The 22,517-nt window shown below is 39.4% G+C and overlaps 1 protein-coding gene and 1 pseudogene across 4 annotated transcripts in view; both read right to left on the bottom strand.

Moving 5' to 3' along the window:
• GRID1 (glutamate ionotropic receptor delta type subunit 1) overlaps positions 1–22,517 on the bottom strand; it is a 1,146,328-nt gene that overhangs the window by 711,138 nt on the left and 412,673 nt on the right. The gene's annotated exons all lie outside the window — the stretch shown is intronic.
• Positions 2,837–4,148, bottom strand: LOC140529227 (SRR1-like protein pseudogene; annotated as a pseudogene).

Consider the following 22,517-nt stretch of genomic DNA (forward strand, 5'->3'; position numbering starts at 1 on the left):
ATATTCTAGCATTATGAATTGCTTGCAAATCCCCTCACCATCCTGTATGTCCTGCTATAGACATGCTCAAGATTATCAATGTCTCTCCTATTAATGTCTTGGCACCCAGAGCCAACCACAGTACTCCAGGATGTGCTCCCCTGGCTTTAAAAACCCAGATGTCAGTGCTTCTCTCTCTGGTAATGATGTACGTATTGTCTATGGTCAGACAGTTGGAAACCCTGTCTATTGGTGTTTCTGCTTGTAATTTCTGCTTGTAATTTCTGTTTGTATTTTCTCTTTAGTTCAGGGATATACGTGCTTGATTAAAGCAGATTGTTCATCCCTCAAAAGTTGTTTTTCTTTTACAAAAGCACATCTAAGAACCTGTACAGCAGACCCTCTTGTGTATCCTGGGGTCCTTGCTGATATACCTTTCTGAACTGAATACACTGTTTCTATTAATCAGCAGGCATTAATTAAGCCCTTCCTCTCTGTCAGCCTAAGCACTGGGAATGCAAGCCAAGCCAAAAACACTGTGCCTCCCATCAATGAGTTCCCCTTCTAATAAAGGAGCCGTCTAATCTCTCATTCGCTATGACATACAGATTATTCATATTGAACTTGGAATACAATAAAATAACCATGTCTTATTCACATGAACAGTTCTGTAGCTACATTTTTCTCATCCTGTATCAGTACATTTTTTTTAAAACTCAAGTGTAGGAAATTATATTCATCCCTATTAAATGTACTAATATTATGTCTTTTTCATAGTTCTAGACTGGAAAAGTCTTTTTGTATTCTGATTCTGTTATCTAATGTGTTAGCTCTCCCTCCCAGTTTCATATCATCCACAAATCAAATAAATTGGCCATCTATGTCTTCTTTCAATTCACTGGTTACAAAACATGAAACAGAATTATTCCAAAAGGTAGAGAGAGTTGCATGGTATTCCACTAGCTATACCTTTCCAAACTTCCAGTGTCCCATTACTTAGTATTTTTAGAGACCTGTCAGTCCTGCATTTCTGAATCCTTCTACTTGTCGCAAAATTTGGCCCACACTCTTCATTTGGTCAACAAAGACACTTTGATGAACATTTCCCAAAACTTTCTGAAATCCGGGTCCCAGATAAGCAATTCACCTTCCCTTTCAAGACCCATAGTAACTTTCTAAGACTAAGTTACTGATGAGTGAACAATTTTAATCTGTAGAAAAATTTCCTCCTTCCATATCAGGATTGCTATGCATGGGAGTGGTGTGGGAAAGTTAAATGTATGAAAGAATGAATATGCATTAATAATAACTGACATTTATTTGCTACCTTTAAATACACAGAGCACTTATCACTTATCTCACTTGCTCTTCACAATAGTCCTGAAAGATTGATTCTGCAAATCTTATTATCCTCATTTTATAGATCAAAATTATAGGTCATAAACCTAAAGCTAGACGACATCTCAGAAGTCCCTTAGTCTAATCCCCTCCTTTTACAAGTGAGGAAACTGGGGTTAACTAAGTTGGCCAAGGTGCCTAACGATGCATAGAATTTCTGAGTTGACAAGGATCTCAGTGGTCACCTGGTCCAACTTTAAAAGGAAGATACTCTACAAAATACCCAACAAATGATCATTCGGTCTTTGCTCAGGAATCTTGAGGAAGAGGGAAGTCCCTATGTTCTGAAACAGTCCATTCCACTTTGGACTGCTTCAGCAATTAGGAAGTCCATCTCTCACATGAAGCCTAAGTCTGTCTCTTTGCAACTTCTGCCTATTGCCTCATATTCAGAAACTAGACTTCAGAGTAGAATTTGAACCCAGAATTTTCCTAGTTCAGTACTCAAGACACTACACTTCAACATGAAGTCACATTACATTAGAAAAAAAAAGTTTAAGAATTACAGAAAACAGAAGGGAAGAAGAAAGTTCTGCTTTCACTTCCATGTAATTTATTGGCTTTTAACACTCCACTGGAAGAGCTCTTTGGAATAATTACAATACATCCTCTATCCCCAGTTCACTGCTATAGTCTTCCTGTTTTCTGAAACAGACTGCCAAAGAAGTCATTTACACAACTCCCAGCTCAATTCACTATCCTGTGATTAACCCATGCTGATTAATGCATCCGGGGAGATTTAAATATGTGGGGGAGGGTGGGGGAGAGGGTGTGGGTGTGTCTGTGGTTGGAAATCTAACAAGAGAGCCCAGCAAATCAGGCCTTTTGTGTAATAATGAAGGCCATTAATGGACTAAGGAACCTGAGAATAGAGAAATAAAAAATGGACAGAGTGTGGCTTTTTCAGAGAAAAATAAAGGTAAACAAGAACCAGCTCATCCAAAAGAGGAATGTCAGAGCTGTAAGAACTCTCAGAATGTTACTACTCCAACTACTGCCTGAGCCAAAATCCCTCCCCAGCTTTCCTAACAAGGGTCCACTTGATAATCAGAAACTCACTGCCTCCCGAGGTACTTTAGGACAGTTTAATGAGAAAGCTTTCCCTTACATTTAACTAATTTTTTTCTCTCTACAACTTTGCCCATTTCTTCTGTTTCTATCTTCTGAGATGAAAGAAAATATGTCTAAGCCCTCTTCCATGTGAATACACCCTTCTATATGTGAAAAGTCATGTCCACCATTGAGTCTTATCTCCTGCAGGTCAACATGTTCTCATTTCTTTTTTTATTTTATGGAAATTCTAAGCATCTATTTCCAAGAGTAGTTTATAAAACATCAACAAACTTTCCCAGTTGGGGTAGGCCTGGCATGTCATATGATTCCCCTTCCTAAATTCTCCCAACCTGCATCCAGTTGGGTAAGAGAAAGAAGGAATTCTCTGAAATCATCCAAGGTGGCAGCTGCTTTTTAGCTTTCTGGTGATATAGATGCTCTGCTGTTGTCCATTCATTTCAGCCTTGGGTGTGGAATGTGTGGCCTAGGAAATTATAAGGGCTGCTTGGGGAACTGAGAGGTTAAGTAACTGGCCAGCATCCCTCAGTCATTGTGAGACTGAGGTCAGACAAGGCCAGGTCTTCCTGGCTTGGACTTCAGTCCCTTGTGCCATAATAAATACTTAATGTCATCCAAGGAAGGGCTGAATCAACTTCTGGCTCCTGATGATTTCCAACTTCTCACCTTCTGAATAATCTGGCTCTTCCCCACATTTTAGAGGGGAGTTCTTTCAGCTTTTGTAAAGGAAAACTATGGATGAAAGTATCATTAAATATGTTCATATATTGCAATGTCTAAGGAATTTATTTTATTTTATTTTTTTTATTATTTTATTTTCTCTATTCCTTTTTTAAATCTTTGCTACATGGGGAGTAATTTTTCTGCAGAATCTTGTTAATAACTTTCCTTCACTTCTTTTGAAACTATTTTCAGTGATCATTACACCTTGGAAAGGGAATGGACTGATCAGTTACTACATAATAGATTGTTATACAAAGCCATTTCACAATGGATAATGTAAAAAATGGTGAGTTCACTACAAGTACTCCATATTTGTTCCTCATTCTCATTGAGAAAAGGCATTAGGAACTGAAATGTCAAGTTCATTAAAGAGTGGATGAACTATATAGTAGTGATTTCTGGGAATCTGTAGTTTTTCCAGAAAGAAAACTAAAAATGTTAGTTGACTGCAAGCTAATCACCCATGAAGCAAACTTCCCACTTCCACAACAAACACTTTTCAAATGGCTCTTCCTCTTCAATGAGTCTTCTGTCAAGTCCCGAATTGAGTACCTCAACTGAGTGCTGTGAAGTTTCAAGACGGAGGTGCTCAAGGCTCTGTAGCTCCCTGCAGTTGTTCCAGAGATTTAGTAAAACACTTCTACTTCTCTCTGCTAAATGACACAAATTGGAGATTAGCAGGTCTTCACAGGGTGAATGCTTTTCTCCTTCCTTCCAACCCAATATTACTTTACATTTTGGTATTTGTGTAGAGCTGTTTTATCCTGGGATTTTATGGACCCATCTCCTAACCAGACCACTATCCTGGTCTGCCTCTGGAACTTTGGCTGTCCCTCATGCCGTGGTAAGCCTCAGTTGCCTCCCTCTTTGCTTCGACATAGTCCTCCATCCACTGTGGCTGCCATCATAGTACTGTTCTCACTTCTTCCAAAAAAAAGTTAACAAATGGTTTCTGGTCCCCTCACCATCCCAACCATCCTTGTCTGAATGTGTTTCATTCTATCAGGATCCTCCCAAAACTACCTGCCCACAACTGAATATGCCTTCCATAATGTGAACCAACCAAACCTAACTGACCCTGTGTTTCTCACTCAAATTCTGAGCTGCAGGGGTCAATAGAGAATTCCAATGATTGTACATTTTAGTCAATGTCAAATTGGCACCAATCTAACCTTGGCACTAAACAGAAACCAACAAGATAGTGTGAGTGGGGTCATAAGATATTCATTCTCTCCCAAAAGGAAAACTGCAATGAACAATTCTGAGGGGGGGAAAAGTGCTCTCTTAAAATATATAAAATTAATATTTATAAATGAATAAGTTATTTAATCTCTAAGTGTTCTAGCTAATTCTAAATTGTGAAGGAAGGCAACTACTTACAGAAGTAAAGGGAAATTCCTCATCTGGGAGATTCCTATATTACTGACATCAGAGGGCCAGTCCCTATCTTTATAACTAGATTGAATGATGCCCAGAGTATACACATATACTTATATATACTAATGTTCTTTCTAATTGACATAATGGAGAGCTGGACATAGAGTCAGGAAGATCTCAGTTTGAATCCAGCTTCAAGTCACTTCACTTCTATCAATCTACGTTTCCACATCTGTGGTCATTTGTCCTTTATTCTTGAAGAAGACAATGACTTCAGGGAATGAAATGCAAGTGAATTGGATTTAAGTGAGGGAGAGCTGTGCAAAGTCACCGGCCTCACTTTCTCCTCCAGAACCATCTAAGCCCAGGGGCAAGATATAGATCAGAATGATTGGAGATGGCCCTGTATGCACTGGGAACCCACATATATATCAAATGGTAATAATAATAATAACATTTCATAAAGTCATTGTGAAAGTCAAATAAGATAACAAAAGGACTTTGCCAACCCTGAAGAGCTTTACAAATATTGACTATTATTAACATTAATTATGATGTTTCTCCCAAAAGAATTGGAAGCTTCCTAAGAATAGACAATGTTTCATTGGTGTATATATCCTTAGAGCTTAGTACACTGACTTACACAAAGTAGGTGCATCATGAATGTTGATTGATTGATAAATCATACATCCAATGATGCAAATACCTTCATAATTAAAACTAAACTATATGTAATGTGTACCTTCTGCCTCCCTGAAAATGCATTTTGATTCAAGGATCAGTTGAGGTACACCATCCTGCAGAAAGTGCTTCCAATTATGAATATTCAACCTGGGCTCAGATTAGCTTCTTTGCTGGTATGTTCTATTGCCCCAGTGAAACATGAACCACTAGAGGGTAGGGACTGTTTCATTGTCTTTGTGCTCCCAGGGAGGAACCCAATGCCTTATATATGGAGAGATACTTTACAAATATTTGCTGGATTAAATTGAACAATATTCCTTCTGACAATCAATCATAGGATCATGGGATCATAGACTGAGAGTAGGAAAGGATCTTAAAAGTCATTGATTCCAAGGTTCTAATTTTATCAGATGAAGAAACTAGGGTCCAGAAAAGTTGAATGCTTTGCTGGGGTCATACAACTAATCAGTATTTGAGGCAGGATTGAAACCCAGGTCCTCCTGACTCCATGTTCAGTACTCCATGCACTATGCTACCCATTCCTTCAATCAATCAATAAGCATTTATTAATCACCTATTATATGGTATGCATGGAGCTAATGTTTAGAGAAAAAAGCCAAAAATGAAATATCCTTGCTCTCAAGGAGTTTATATTCTATCAGAGGAAGCAACACATACACACACACACATACACACACACACACACACACACACACACACACACACACACACTACCAAATATACATAAAAGTAGCCCAAGATGGGTTCGGAAGGTAGGAAACACTTTCAACAATTTGAATCCATGGAGATTCATGAGATCACTCAGACAGTGTGTAGAGAGAAAAGAAGGCCAAAGACAGAGGCCAAAGACTATTTATCTGTAGTTTACATGTCCTTGCTAAACTAGATTACAAATTACCTGAAGGCAGAAACTAAGTCTTACTCTTCTTCTGTCTCACAACTCAGAACAAAGCATAGACCATGTTTTAGTGAAAGGATGTTTTCCATGTTGATTGTTTGGGTTAATGTTTGTCTACATCAAAATATTCTGATCCATGCTGTGAGCCCCTAGGGGACAGGAATGTGCCTGTGTAGCTCTCGGGAGAGATCTTTGCATAGCCCCACACAATAAGCTACATTAAATGAGGTTTGAGGAGAGTAATGCACTATGCAGCTTGAGAGAGATTAAAGCCCGACACTGGGCACTAGGATTGAAGATGGAGCTGTGATGGTGCTGCTGAGATGCAGTAAGGTCAATCCGACTACTCTCTGCTTAGTGTTTCTCATTCCACCTGCCACCAATTTTCTCCACTTAGGGTGATATGGAAGCTGTGATCACTGAGGGTCTACAGTAAATAAACACAGTAGTCTCAGGTGTAGGATGGCAGGATCAAAAATTACATACAGTAACCAAATCAGAAGTAACGGTTTGAGGAATGAGAGAAGAGATGTTGTGCTCTCTGATGTCCTGACTCATCCTGCACTCCCCTTACCTTCAAGAAAAGAAACCCTTGGATGAAAGACAGATTCTACAAGGGAAGAGTATTATTTTACCTTCCAGGTGTTCAGAGCATGGTAATACTATGTAGATGGTGTGCCACTGTAGCTAAAGCAACCCTAAAGTATATGCCAAGAATTTCAGGTGTTCAGATAGAAAGATTAATGGATTTTTGACATGTGATGGAATCATTCAGTTTACATGTAGTTGAATGAACAGCCCATTCATTCAGGGATGAGGAACCTGGGGCCTCAGGGCCACATGTAGCCTTCTAGGGCTTTGGTTGCAGCCTTTTGACTGAGTCCAAGTTTTACAGAACAAATCTTTTTATTAAGGGGATTTGTTCTGTGAAGTCTGTATTCAGTTAAAGGGTCACACTTGAGGACCTAGAGAGTCACATGTGACCTTGAGGCCACAGTTTCTCCACCCCGATAGGTTAGCAGCACACATATCTTAGACATGTACTTCAGTTTATACAAAGTTAGGATTTGAATCAATTCAGAGAAGATCAAATTATATCACACTGGAGAGGCCATGTAGCACTTCTGATGACACAAAGCTACTTTTCAATACCATTATTTGCCCTATGAAAGTCTCAGAAGAATAAAAGTTTCAGGTTCTCCAAAGAGCAAATGGAAAGGTGCAAGGATGGTTTAGTTAGAATGCAGTGTTACCAAGGCTGATTCATATGCACTAAGTTCTGTAAAGGATACCATTAGAGCCAAGGATAACGGGAGGGGGTGGGGGGAAGTAGGTCAACTATTTGGGGAAAAAAATAAAAGGTAATGAAAAGCCTGAGTAATTCACCAGTATTTAAAAAATATTCAAGAATCATAAAAAAAAATTCTAATGCATTGGGTGGATTTTCCATGCAGTGAATAAAGAAAATACTAGAAAGAAGTTGCATAGGATGAGATTCCATGGTGAAACTGAAATTTGTTCTTGGCAGAGGGAGTATCCATACCCATGAGATCATGAAACCATAAAGACAGTTCTGAGCATAAGTTTGATTGCTGGACTTGGGGTCAGAAAGACCTAGATTCAAATCCCTCCTCTGACCCTCTCTGTGATTCTGGGTAAGTCATCCAAGCTCTCTGTGATTCCATATCACCATATGTAAAATGAAGGAGTTGGATTCAAGGTCTCTAAAGTCCTTTTCTACCTCTAAATCTATGAATCTATGATCCGATGAGTACTGAAAGCAAAGAGACCTAACTTTTACCTGAACTTCTAACTTGATCTTCTCTGAAGTACTTTTCAATCTCTGGGCTATGGTGCAGCTGCTATGAAGTCATATACTATGGTGAATAATATCAACCTCTTCCCTTCCTTCTCTCTCTTGCACCCTCTTTTCCTCAGCCCTCCCTATCCTTTTCTCTTTTCACTTTGCCTCTGTCTCTCTGTCTCTGTCTCCATGTCGCTCTGTGTGTGTGTCTCTCTCTTTTTTTGTCTTTGTGTCTCTCTACCTCTCTCTATCTCTCTGTCTCAGTATCTCTCTGCCTGTCTCTCTGTCTCAGACTCTCTCTCTATCTTTATCTCTTTCTCTCTCATTCTCTCTCTTCCTTCCCTCCCTTTCTCCATCTATACAGGGAGATCCTTGTGAGGAAAGCCCCTCTAACAAAATAGATGGATAATTTTTCTTCAATATAAAGTCTTAAAGAGTTGTCTAAAACAATTAGAGTTTGTAATTTATCCAAAATCACACTGCCTTTATCAGGGGAAGGATCTCATCTGACCTATATGATTCTCTCTCTGTATACCATACTTCTCACCCACCAATCTACTCCACCCTTTTCAGCCTGCCATATAACCATGTAAATTATTCATTAAAAGGTCTGCATAGACCAGGAGTGGCAACAACAAAGACCTCTATTCCTAGCCAGACTGGCATCCTGCATGAATCCATCCATGTGTGAGTAGAGCTAATAGCAGTAGGGACTATCTGTCCCAGCTTATCTTGCAATAAGACAACTGAAGAAAGGAGTTGGCTAATAAAAGAAAAGAATGATAAAAAATTAAATGCCCACTGAGACAAGCTCATGTGATGTGTCAGCTTTGCCCAAAGTAGTTCATCTCAGCTAGAGAGACCAAGGCACAACTTGGGATTCCTCCAACTGAGAATCTGATGGAAAGGACTAAGTGGGAAGGATATGAGAAAGAGAATATCCTTAGAGTGACCTACATATTTATTGCTAAGATTCTTATTTAAAACCTAGGTATGATTGACCTAATCATGCCCAATTGGTGTTACCAGATGCTCTAGTGCCATGGGGACAGCCATGATGAATCAGGACTTCCATCAGAAAGATAGAGGAAGCCAGCAGAAGGTGCAACACCTCAGAAAACATCCCAACAACCTGACCATCTTACTGAAGTTAAGCTCTTCCCTATCTGATGTGGAAAAGCCCTTAGGTCCAGAATACAATGTCATTCTTCTACTACTGGAATTCACTGGATTAACAAATGCGGATTCACCAGAAGGTCCCTCAAATGATACTACTTCTCAGAAAGGACCCTCATAGGCACTGGTAGGATAAAAAGTAAAAATAAAGAGAGGAAGAAAAAACCTTAATTAAATAATTAAAAAGTACAAAGAGTGTTGTAAATGACAGGTCCATGTGGGTCAAGAGTATGACAAGGGAAATTGGTGATATTCTGAAACTCCTGAACGTGGCTTCATAAAGGATGATTTTTTTTTCTTCATTTTCTGTCAGAGACAGAATTCCCAGCTGAAGAGACCAGAGGGCTGACCCAGAAAGCTATTTCTTACTTTCCCACAATAGCTTCAACTAGGCATCTCCAAAGGCTATATGTCTTACCCTGGGAACCCAGTAAGTGAAGGTTTCTATTTTATAGATGATAGGGAGGACAAGTCAAATCATAGTAATGATAAAAATAACACTAATAATAACCAGCATTTATATAAAGCCTATGATGCATCAGGCACTATGATGGGTGTTTTATAAACACTATCTCATTTGATCCTCACAACAACCCTGGGAGTAGGTGTTATTATTATCTTTATTTTACAGTTGAGGAAACTGAGGCAGAAAGAGATGAAAGTGGCTTGCCCAAGATAACAAAAGGAATAAATGTCTGAGACTGGATTTGAACTCAGGTTTTCCCACTGAATCCTAGGGAAAGTTGGGAATATATATATATATATGAGCATCTAGTACCATACCCTAAATCCCCAGTAGTAAGTTCATTCAAAAAAAGACTTTCATTTTTTCCCTTTGTGTCCTGAGACTTGCACATATTAGGTCCTTTATAAATTTGTGTTTAATTGAATCACTTTGAATTGAATTCAATCAAATGCTTACTTTGTGCACAAATTTAGCCAAGATACAATCCCTCTGAGCTCATTTCCTCATGTTTAAAATGGAGGTGATAATAGTCCTTGAGTCATAGGATTGTTGCAAGGTCAGCTAAGATAATATAGCTAAAGTACTTTGCAAACCTCAAAATGCTACACAAAATTGTTTATTTATTGTTGTTGTAATCAATCACATACTCATATATGTGCACATAAGCTCTAACCACCAGCATAGTGCATATTACTCTGCAAAGGAAAAAAAGAAGAAGAAATAAGAAAAAACCAAACCTTGATCATCCATCAATTCTCTTGCACATTTTGTTATTCTAAAGAAAATGTCATTAGATGGTAAGGACCCCAGCAGGTATTCCCCAGCTCCCTTGTCATTGTCAAGAAGAGGAGAAATGTCAGGCTCTACACAGTGTCAATGGGAAGCAGCTGGATTTCTTCCTGGCTTTGGGAGTTAGGGGCAGCTAGACAACCAGCCATCACACAATGATCTCAATCAGACCCCTCATGGAGAAGAGACAAGATCTAATATCCCAGTCTCCAAGAATAATCTAGATGCCAAACCAAATGAAAAAAGTCTGACACTCCCATGCCAGCCAAAGACACTTGTTTCCATGGCACTAATAAATCTTTGTTTCTCTGGTCTGACGGCTGCTCTGATTCGATTAAGTCCATACATATGTAACAGATCTTACCCTCAAGCAGCTAAAGATGGAAAGGAAATACCTGACTGTGTCTGGGAGGTGGTGAAGGTCATAGAAGTCCCCAGACACATCATTCTGGATGGCAAAATAAAGCCACAGCAACCAGTCACAGAAAGCAATATGAAATTCGTACCCAGAGTTGGGTTTCAAATGATCCACTGACTTTTTTGGAAGGATCCTCTTACAATTTCTCCCTTGTTACCCATGAGAGTGATTGAAAAAGGTAGACACATATGGATAGCGTGTAGAACATTTGTACTGTTTTGCATTTAATTAGAAAACATTCTGCCTGTGGCTATTCCATTAGCTTTTTCTTACATACATCTCAAAACCCACCCACCCCATATATCATCTTAGCTATGGTAATGAACCACCACCAGGATAACTATCCATGCTTGCAGGAAAGCCATATTTCTCTTCTCTTGGCTGTGCTGCCGAGGAACTGTTGGCTCAACTCTTCAGTCTCATCCATCATTTCCACAAGTGCCACAGAAACAGGGGTGGAGGAGAATCCTGATCTCTGAACTTCTCCTTCACCAGGGGAGACCAGAGCCCTAGAGTTGGGGGAAAAGACTGTGTGTACTGGGTTTTTCTAGACTTCCTTGTTTAATGGTTAGAGCCTACACCCAAACATTTAGAATTTTTAAATCTGATCATAGGATCATAGATTCAGAACTGGATAGACATAATGTAGCTCTGCTCCTCATTTACTGGATGAAGAGAATGAAACAAATCAGGCCACATAAGTGATAACTATAACTAGCATTTGCATATCACTTTAACATTTATGAAGTACATTACATAGATTATCTCATTTGATCCTCTCAACAACCCAGTGAGATAACAGCTATCATTATCCTCATTTTATAAATGAGAAAACTGAGGTTCATAAAAGTTAAGTGCCTTGCCTATAGTCACAAGTCAACATATATCTGAGGGATGATTTGAACTCAGATCTTTCCAAGTCCAGCACTCTGTCCCCTGTGCTACTTAATTTCTTTTCTGGAAGTGTGTATTATTACTTTTGTCCAGACGTTCTATCCCCATTTACCCACTCAGTTGTCCTGTTGTGGTTTGACAGACCAGAGGCTTCATCCAGTCCACCTATTCAAACATTATCCCTGCTTATCTCTCCTCTGGATCCCATACTATAGCCCAGACCCTTGTCTTCCACGTTGTCCTTGATATCACGTCCCTGTTTTCCATGCGCTAGTGTCCCCTAGAGAAGGACTGCCATTGACTGTCATCTTGCCTCTCTAAATTATTCCTGTTTCTCCTAGATATCTTAATGGACAGGATTTTTCAGGCAATGATCTTGTATCACTGGTCAACAAAGGAGCCTCTCCAGTCATCTACCCACCAGTCAACTTGCTTCTAGAGCTAAAGACCATTCTCTGGAAGTGTTAATGCTTATCTTTGGAATTCCTGTGTTGCCTCCCTTTTACTTGTCAGTGAGTGTCTAACTTGGGCCTACTATTCCAAGTAGGCCCTAGCCATGAAGTCCTGACTTCACTTTACTTCCTACCTCTAGGCTATCTACGGCCTAGCTGCCTTCCAGTTCAGGAACCATAATCAAATCAATTCTACCATTCCTCTGGGAAGTACCACATCAGTCTATCCCCTTATGATCACACTCCCCATAGTTTCCATATGAGTGTTGCCTCCCCAGATTAGAATGGAAGCCCCTTGAGGGGAAAGATTGCCTTTGTTTTGTAGCCCCAAACACTTAGATCATAAGTACTTAACAAGTGCTTGTTTTTAATTAATTTATTCCATAGAACATTTCAACATGACAAGAGATCTGCAATCTCTTCAGTGCAGGCATTTCCTTTACTAATGAAGTTTGTAACTCCTGCCCAATTAGGAAATATTCATCTAAGTTCTTTTCCCATAAACCCACAATAGGAGGCACATCAACACGGTGGGGGCAGAGGGCTCCCTCCTACTTTCTTAAAATGATAAAGATAAACAAAGACCACAAGGAAATAGAATCAGGACAGCTTTAATAGTTACCAGTCAAGCTCATGGTACACTTAATTACTTGATGAGAAAAACTGATTTGCAGTATCATGTGCAAATCTCTTTTTGTGTTCTACATCGTACATAAGAAATGCTTGTTATACTTGGTATTAGCTAAGTTCAGCATAAGATAAAAGGAAAAAAAGACAAAGTACATCTGTCAAGTAAACAAGCTGTCCATCTTGCCACGTGACCAACCCATCTTTATTCCTTTGATGTCATTTTTTTAAACCACTTCCCCTATACAAATGACTTGCTGATTCATTGCATCCTTCAATGCTGTGGTATGCTTATCGTCCAGCTACAGCATTTACTTCTTATATGTATATACACGTATACAGAAATTAGGTATAGATATAGATATATACACATGCATACTATATATCTATATGTATATATAGATATAGATAGAGAAAGAGAAAGAGAGAGAGAGAGGGTTGACATAGATATAGATATCCCATTGGATAAGCTCAACAGATTGTTTATCAAACTGCATATCACAGCTCAAAGAAGAGACATTCTTTATCCGTTTTTGTTTTGTTTGTTTTCTTTTGTTGTTGCTTTTTCTCTGTGAATGTTTAGGCTACACTTCTCATAGACGCTGAATCTAAGTTAGGAGACTCTACAACATTCTGAGAGTTTCAGCACCGTATTATCCTCAAACACAAATAACTAGAGAATCCCAACATCTATAGGGAATCTCTTGTTGACAAGGGCTCTCTACTCAATCTCCTCCATGAGACTGGAAAATATTTTAGGAGATAACAATTTCTTTGTTCTATGTCTTGCTTATCATTAGTTGAATCAAGTTACTGAATAAGAGTGTGCCTCTACTGTACAATTTTGACATATCCATGGAAAGTGGCTTCATTGGAGGAAGGCCTTTAAGGTGGTCTTTTGTTCAACTCAATAAAATACTTTACCTAGAGTACTGGTTATGACACTAAATTTAGAGTCAGAAAGACCTTACTTGTAATCCTACTTCAAACATGCAATAGCTATGTGACCGTGGACTAGCTAATTAACTTTTCTAGGCCTTAATGTCCTTATGAATAAAATAAGGGAATGAGATTCAATCATCTTGAAGGTCTCTTCTGACTCTAAACTGAGATTCTTAAACTGAGTTATGTAAATTTTTTTTAATAATCTGATAAACTATTTCAATATAATTGCTTCCCTTTATAATCCTACCTATTTTATCTTATGCATTCTAAACATTATTCTGAGTTCAAAGTTTGGGTTCATAAGCAAGGTGTCAATGACTCAAAAAAGGTTAAGAACTCCTATACTAAATCTATAGCCCTTTGCAGATAGAGTCAACAACATATAAACACGGTAGCACTTTGTATTCCTATATCTTTCTTTCAGTTGCATGAAAGTAAAATGCAGTCCTCTATAAAATATCACTTCTAAAACCCTGCACATTCCCTTTGAATATCCTATCTGATGCCCACAATGCACTGCAGATTATTCTCATCAAAATAGCAAATCACTGGCAGCCCGCTGCTCCCACTTCATCAATGTTTCTTGAATTGAAACTATCAATTCAAGTGAACTATCAGTAATTCGTCCTGTGGACCTGGTTTGACTTATTCAATTTCTGTGCTTCAAACACCAAGATCACCCAAGAAGAAAACTGACAGAGTCCTGCCAGGAAGAGAAAGGCAATAGCCGGAAGTCTGAGAATTGCTGCCCATCAATCTTCGTTAATTAATTTTTCAAGGGAAAGAAACAATCCATTTGCAGGAAAACCCTTTGCTGCCTTCCCAACTTTGGAATCTGAATGGGGCAGGCGTGCTAATTAATCTGCTGTCCCATTTCATCTGATTGCCCATTTGGTATGATTTCTTCCCAATGGAAATCATAATCAGCGCTGACCTGACTTGTTCAGAGTGGCCCAGAAATTTCACTAATAAACTTTAATGTAGAAAGTCGATAAGGGAAAAAGCGATAATGTTTAGATTAAAAAGTGTGATGTCAGCCTCTGGAAGATTACAATTCACTTAGCTCCTTTTGTAGTGTGGTTCTGATTTAAGTGGTTCTATTAGTTGAAATCACTCTTTTTATTAAGGTTGTCTGATATTATATTATGCCTGTCTCTGAGACTATTTTTATCCTACATGTAACAGTGATTTTTCAAAAGGACCAGCACATGCCCTGTATGTGGTTGGCCTATACAAGCCAGTTTGTCAACAAAGCTAGTTGAATAAACGTCTTTTGTACTTAAGTCTTCAGGTAGTAATAGGTGACTAACCAGTTATTTACCCCAATTCAATCCAGTGACTTTCTTTGTTTGTGCAAACAAAGCTTGTTGCCTGGAAGTCATGGCATCCATTGCCCTCAAATAAAAGATCTCCTAGGCAGGAACAATTAGATCAAAATATCACAGAAACTCAGACTTGCTAAAGATCTCCAGTAGTCATATTCTCCAATCCATATCTGAAACCAAGAAGTGCTCATTCAGTCTTTGTTTGATGATATTCAATGAGGAGGAACTCATTATCTTCCAACACAGTTTGTTCCACTTTGGGGTGGTTCTCATTATTAGGAATTTTTTCCCAATGGCAAACCTAAATTTTTCTCTTTGCTACTTTCACCCATTGTAGACAGTTCTCTTCTCTAGGGTCAAGCAGAATAAAGGTAATCTCCCTCTCCCCTGCCCCCATGCCTAGACAAGACTTCAGGTGCTCAAAAGGCACTACTATGCCCACATCAAGTCTTTTCCAGGCTAAACAACCCCAGTATTTTTCAACTGATCTTCATTTGACATCCTGACTATTCCTCCCTAAATGTTCACCAACTCATCAACATTTGCCCTAAAATATGCTTCTGAGAACTGAAGACCATTTTCCATATGTCATCTGACCAAGGTTGAGTGTAATGAAACTATTGCCTCCTTAATTCTGGACCAATCCTGTGACTCTACTTTTCTTAATCCACACTAAGATTTTCTTAGATTTCTTAGCTGCAATACCACAGCATTCACATATTGTTTGTAGGCCACTAAAACCTACTGTCTAACTACATTTCCCCCATTTCATATTTAAGTTGATTTTTAACCCAGTTTTGAATTTAACCCAAATTTGAATATTTAACATTGTTTACATATAAAATAAGTATTGAACTACTGTGTAATTAGCATCTATGATTCTAATTTGTGTCCAAGAAGCAAAGAAGGTGAAGCATGGTAGTTCAACCCTTTTAACTGGTTTGCCACCATATCATTAAGTGGTGCTTAGAGTAGTTTGGGAGAAGGAAGAGGCAGATGATTATAACTCTCATTATAGACTCTTTCCTAAGTGTTCTTTCTTTGACTTATCACAAAGATTCCCTAATTTACAAAATCTTTAGCAAAAAATTGCTTGTGCCAAGCCAACCTGTGTATGGAGAAAGGTGGAGAAAATTCCAGGCTATTCTATCTTGATTAGGTGGTGATTTCAGCCACAAAGACAGAGAAAGAAGAGAGAACAAGATAAATTCACATGTTGATCTCCATGGATGAACCAAGCCCCTGTCCAAGATGGGGGCAACTTCATTCCCCTGAGATTGATCCTATGTAAATAGCAGAAATACGTATGTTTAGCCTCTGAGTCATTGGGAGAGATGGAACAAATGGAGAGAAGAAAGCAATGAGAAAAAGGAAGGGATTAAGGGAGGACAGCAAGGAAGGGGTTACAGGAAGGAAAGGAGAAAGAGAAAGGAGAAGGGGGAAAGATGGGAGGGAGGAGTATAGAAGGAAGAAAAAAGAGAGATGGGAAGGAGGGAAAAATAGGAAAATGAGAAAGGAGGTAGGGAGAGAAAAGGGGAAAGCCTTGTGAAGGACTTAGAGGAAGAGAATCTATATATCGGAATCCATATCCAGGAATACTTCCCATCTCACTTCTGACAACAAAGTCAAAACATATCTTCTTTCTTATTAGAGGTATTACTGTACAGGCATATCCTATGTAGGGTTTTCTTGATATTTTACCATAATATCATTAATATATCTTTTACCAAACCCACTGTAACATCATTCAACCCATGATCACCAATTTCTACCATTGCTCCTATGAAACCACCGTCCCTTATATTATTCTGCCTTGTGCTATCTACTTCCAAAAATCAATCCTTGTCATTAAGTGGTTGCACATACATATTTTAAAGGCTTTCACAGAACTATAGAACTTTAAAATTAGATGGGGTTCAGAAGCAATTCTTCTAACCCTAACCTAAAAGGAATCTCTTGACTAGTTCCCCCAAAAGTACATACCCACTTTGAATGTTCCTAGAAAGGAAAAACCCTGGATCATCTGAGGCATCCTCCTCTACTTTGGGATAACTAATTAGGAAGCAATCTTTCACCAGCATCCACCCTAAACCCGTTTCTCTATCTCTTTCACTTCCTGTTCCTAGTTTTACTCTCTGGGGCCAAGCTGAACCACCATACTCCTTTGTACATGACAGCCTTTCATATACTTAAGAATTCACCTATCTTTTCTCCACCAAGAAAAATAGCCCCAGAATTAATTTACTCATTTCACAAATGAACAGACTAAGGAAAAGTGGGGAAGGTAGACTGCTCTCTTCTCATCTCCAACTTGCATAGCAGATCAGTGTCAAAGTCATTAAGAAAACTCTTGACTTCTCCAGAGTTTTACTTTTGAGTCACTCTACCCCCTGCCCCCCTCAAAGAGGAGGAGGAGGAGAAAGACGAGGAGAAGGAGGAGGAAAAGGAGGAAAAGGAAGAAAGGGGAAAAGTCTTCTTCACATTGTGACATGATTTATTGCTACCCTGTTGGATTCACCAGTGTCCCTGATGGTCTCTCCCTGAATGGCAGGACTGATGGCTATATGCCACCCAACGTAGAAAAAAATTAACCTATAAATGCACCAGACAGGCATTAGGGGCAGAGTGCTACCTGTCTTTTATTCAGAGGGCCAATATTTATGACTCCTGGAGTGTTCCACTGATTAAATCTGATGGGGAACTCTGGGGAGATTTTCAGAAGTAATTGGTCATTACAATTTCATTTCATTTCCATTCAACAGATCTGCTTGCCAAAATCAACAACCACCACAAAACCTATCCATTGTTGAAGTCAAATTTGCAGTTGCCATACATGCTCATATTCTCATGTTTAATGTCAGAGCTGGGAACAACCTTAGAACACAGTATAGAAATGGAATATGAGAGCTGAAGGGTCTTTAATAATAATAGCCAACCTTTCTGTAGCAATTTTAGGTTTGTGAAAAGCCAGGCAAATACTATCTCACTTGATCTTCACAATAATCCTATGAAGCAGGTGCTACATTGTCCCTATTTTAAAGATAAGGAAATTGAGGCAGAGAAAGGTTAAATGATTTACCCAGAATCCGAGAGATAATACATATTAAAACAGAGAAAAACAAATGCCAACGTTGAAAGGTTCTTTAGAACAGAAAATATAGAATCTCAATCAATCACCAAGCATTTATGCATCTGCACTTGCTGTGTGATGTTAGGTAAGTCAAATAACCTTTGAGAATCTTTTTTTACATTATTTCTAAAATAAGTGCACTGGACTACATTATTTCTAAGTTCACTTTCAGCTCTGAAAGCTTGTGTTTTCCACGAGCTTGCTTTTAAGGATGAGGAAGAACAGAGTTGGGAGAGGTGGAATATCTGATTTGGTTGGGAAAAAATATATATCTAGGGAATCAAGGTGGATAGGGAGGATGGGTCCTTGGGAGACCTTTCTCAATATAGGCCCATCCTCTTGAAAGGTTACCCTACGAGGGAATCTCCAGACCATTTTATAAGCAGAAAACAAATGTCTAGTTCTCAGTCAATATGGGGGAAAATGAGTTCTTCCTGCAAGAGGTCTTCAAGCAATGGAAGGAGACAGAGGTGAATTAGATATAGGTTGCATTAAATGATTTCTGAAGTTTCTTCTAACTCTGAGGGTCTGTAAGTCTATAACTCCATAGGTGAGGCTCACTCCTTAACACATCCTAGAGATAGCCACTTCCCCTCCCTCCTTCAAGCCTGTCTGACTCAGTGAGCTACACAGTCCTGCCCTTGTTATACAATAAGAATCAGGTAGTACAGTAGGGAGAGAGTCTTCCTAAGATAACTAAGTAGATGATCACTTACACGAAGCCTCTTTCTCCCCCCAAAATGTGGTATATATTCTGCATTTTTCTTTGTCAGGAGGCCTGGAATCCGAACCCTTACTGGATTCACTTGACCTCTTTTAAAATGCAGATTTTCAAGTGGAAGGAAGGAGGAATACATGGGGAAATGTAAGTGACGTAAAAACTAAAGATACCAATAAAAACCCATGTTCAAAATAAAATGCAAATATTCCTGGAACTCTCCCTACCCAACATCTCTCTTTTCTCTACTCATCTGATTGCCATCCTGGTTCAAGTCTTCATTCCCTCTCATCAGGGGTATTCCAAGAATCTCCTAATTGGGTTCCCTGCTTCCATTCTCTCCTCCAAATCACCTTACACAGTCTTTGAAATAATCCTCCTCTAACATAGGTCTGACCTTGTCATTCCTTCTCAAGGCCCCTCATGAGCTGTCCCCTGAGGCTAAGATAAAATGCAAACTCCTTAAATTGGCATTTAAAATCCTTCCACAACTTTGAGTCAGCCTTCCTTTCCAAACTTAGCATAATAAATCATACACTCTCTGTTCCAACCCAAACACGCTGTCACTAGTTCTCTGGATTTGTTCAATCTATCACTTCTGTGCTTTTGAATAGGCATCCTCCATGTCTGACCTGCACTCTCTAACTAATTCCTTACCTCATCCAAAGTCCATCCAAAGTCACATTCTATTATGGGAAACTTTTCCATGTCTCACTAGTTGTCAGAGTCCTCCTCTCTCTCTCTTCAAATATACTTACTTATCTGTGTACGATGTTCTCTTGTTCAAGGGGGCTCTAAGCTCTTTTAGGTCAGCACATTTTGCTCTTATCTTTATATGGCGAGAGCCTAGCATGACACCTTGCACTTAATGGGCACTTAATGCTTGCCAGATGAAATGAAAGGGGTAGGCCAAGACAGGTTACATGGCAATCAGTAATTCAATTCTCTTCAGTGGGAATTGGCTTAACCAGCTTACCTTCCTCTAACAGCTAGCTAAAATCCATTGAGCAGAGAAAATATGTTTAGGTTAAAGGAGAGGAGAAGAGAGAGGCAATTTTGAGACTGAGAAAGCAGCAGATCTTAGTGGGAGCTCTGGACAACCAGAGGAAAGTATAAAGGCAATTGAGGGGAGGGGAGAGACAAGAGAAAGAAATTCAGCTAGCCCACCAAGACATTGGGGTGACGTGTTTCACACCAAGCAAATGCTACAGCCTCAACCCTGTCTGAGGAAGTCCCTCCCTTCTGTCCTTCAAGGTCACACAAAGATGCCACCTCTCCTATAAAACCTTTTTTTTGACCTTCCCAGGGCCTTCTTCCTCCTCAAATATCCTTTAGCACTTTGCCCAGAAGGTTCCATTCTTTTGTTTTTATCTCATTTTGCTTCTCCCATGGTATAGTTGTTCACATGCCCTTATTTAAATTCCAAATTCCCTGAAAGCAGACGTTGAGACATCATCATATTTGTATTTTGAGTGTCTGGGCTGTTGCCTGGCATACAGGGCAACACTAAGGGAGGTTGAAACACATCTGTAATTTAGTAAAGATATTCATTCACTCACTCTGAGGCTCAGAATGGTTGAGCAACTTGCCCAGAGTCACAAAGTTAGGCAGTAGCAGAAGTTGACTTCCTGCCTCTAAACCCAGGAGGATCATAGGATGACAGATTTAAACCTGAAAGGAATTTCAGAGATCGATTTCAGCTTTTCTCCCTTTACCTCAACATGTACTCTCTCTATTCAACAAATCTCAGCTAAGGGCCAGGAAGGAAGCAAACCCATTCCCAATGAACTGAACTGAATTTTTCCTGGCCACATAACCCTGCCCCTCTCTTCCAATCCAATCCACAAAGCAGGAAATGCCTCCTAGATGAAGAGCCTTAGGCCCAGAGAGATTATAACATGTCCAAGGTCACACTGGAAGTACATGGCATCATGTTGTCCCTCCTTCTAGTTCAATTCAAGCATGATTTCAGATGTTTAATAAATAATTATTGAATTACTTTTTGAATTTGAAGACTTTAAGCTTTTCTTAACCCTGAAGTAAACTGTGGTATATGAGATCTCATCTCAGGCTTTTGAAATACCATGAGAAACCCAAACAATGACCTGTGGTAACCAGGCCTGGCCTCTCTGCTCAAAAATATGACTGTACTACTCCCAGTCCCTCAGGAAAAAAAAAAAGAAAAAAAGAAACTGACAGGACAAGCAAAAAGGATTTAGAGTCATGGAAGCCCACAGGCATCCTTGCAGCTGTCATGTCATCTTGAACTGTCTCTAAGTGCCCATGACAGTCTCTGTTACCGTGACCTACTTCCTTAGAAAATTAAAGCCCCAGGTGCCCTGGGCCCAGCTCACAGACAGCAGTCCTGGCAAAGCTGAAATCCTCACTCTGGGATCTGGGCTCTGCAAGGCTGGCAGGCTTCCCTCGGGGCAGACCTACAAGACAATTCAGCCCCCTGCCCCAAAATCCAGGCCCCTGCAGGCCAGCAGCAGGGTAGATGCCATGAGCAGGATGATTCCCCTGATTCTTCTTTCCTAAAGGATAAAGATATTCTGTACAGTTTCTATTTAAACAGGAAACATATTGATTTCATCATTATGTATGGTAGCATGTAGTGAGAACAGGACTCAGAGCCAGGAAGAAGATCACAGTTCAAGTCTTGATTTTGAGGTATGCTGACTGGGTGACCCTGAGGAAGCCACTTAACTTCTCAATGGCCCAGGCTACTCTCTAAACTTCTAAATTGTGGAGCAAGTACAATAGAATAAGTTTAGAGGCAGCTCAGTAGCACAATAGCCTGGGTCTGCAGGCAGGAAGATCCAGACTCAGATTTACTAGCTGTGGGACATTTGGCAAGTGATCTAACCTCTGAATGCCTCAGTTGCCTCAACTATAAAATGGAGATCATAATGCCATACACTCATAGAGTTGTTCTGAGGATGAAATGAGATAATACTTGTAAAGTGATTAATCTACTGCCTACCATGTAGTAGACACTATGTAAATGCTAGCAATTTTTAAGTTTCCTCATTAGGAATTTTTGACTCAAATGAAATCACAGGTTTAGCCAAATGTGTGTTTGTGAGTGTTTATGCATGTGTGTATGTATGTGAACTGTATGTATATATACATAGGTCAATGATAGATGGATGTACACAAACAAATGTATGCATATGTATATGTGTATATGTATAAAAACATATGTGGAGATATAGATAAATCATTTTTGTGTCTAGACCTATGATTTTCTGAGTTACTTCCCAGTAAGGAGATGCCATTAGGTCTGAGGCACAGAGAACCAGTGTTTAATTGAATGAAGAGTAAGGTCCTCAAACAAGAGAGTGGGGATCCCTGACATGTCTTTCTGAAGTGCATCTTCATCCCAGTTGCCTATATACAGTTTATCTCTAACTTAGTATCCCAAATTGCCTTTAGGCTCAATGTTTTCTAGGTTTCTATACGACCTTGGATAGACTAGGGCTTCATTTCTCTCATCCGTAATTTAAGAGAGCAAGACTAGTTTATCCCTATTCTTTCTGGTTCCCTTATCCCATGAGTCTCTGTCTGAAATGAGCCTCCTCTCATATTTTTTGCCAGACTCAAACTCCTTGCTAATATTTCC

Source organism: Notamacropus eugenii, chromosome 1, assembly GCF_028372415.1.
Source record: "Notamacropus eugenii isolate mMacEug1 chromosome 1, mMacEug1.pri_v2, whole genome shotgun sequence".
Lineage (NCBI taxonomy): Eukaryota > Metazoa > Chordata > Mammalia > Diprotodontia > Macropodidae > Notamacropus > Notamacropus eugenii.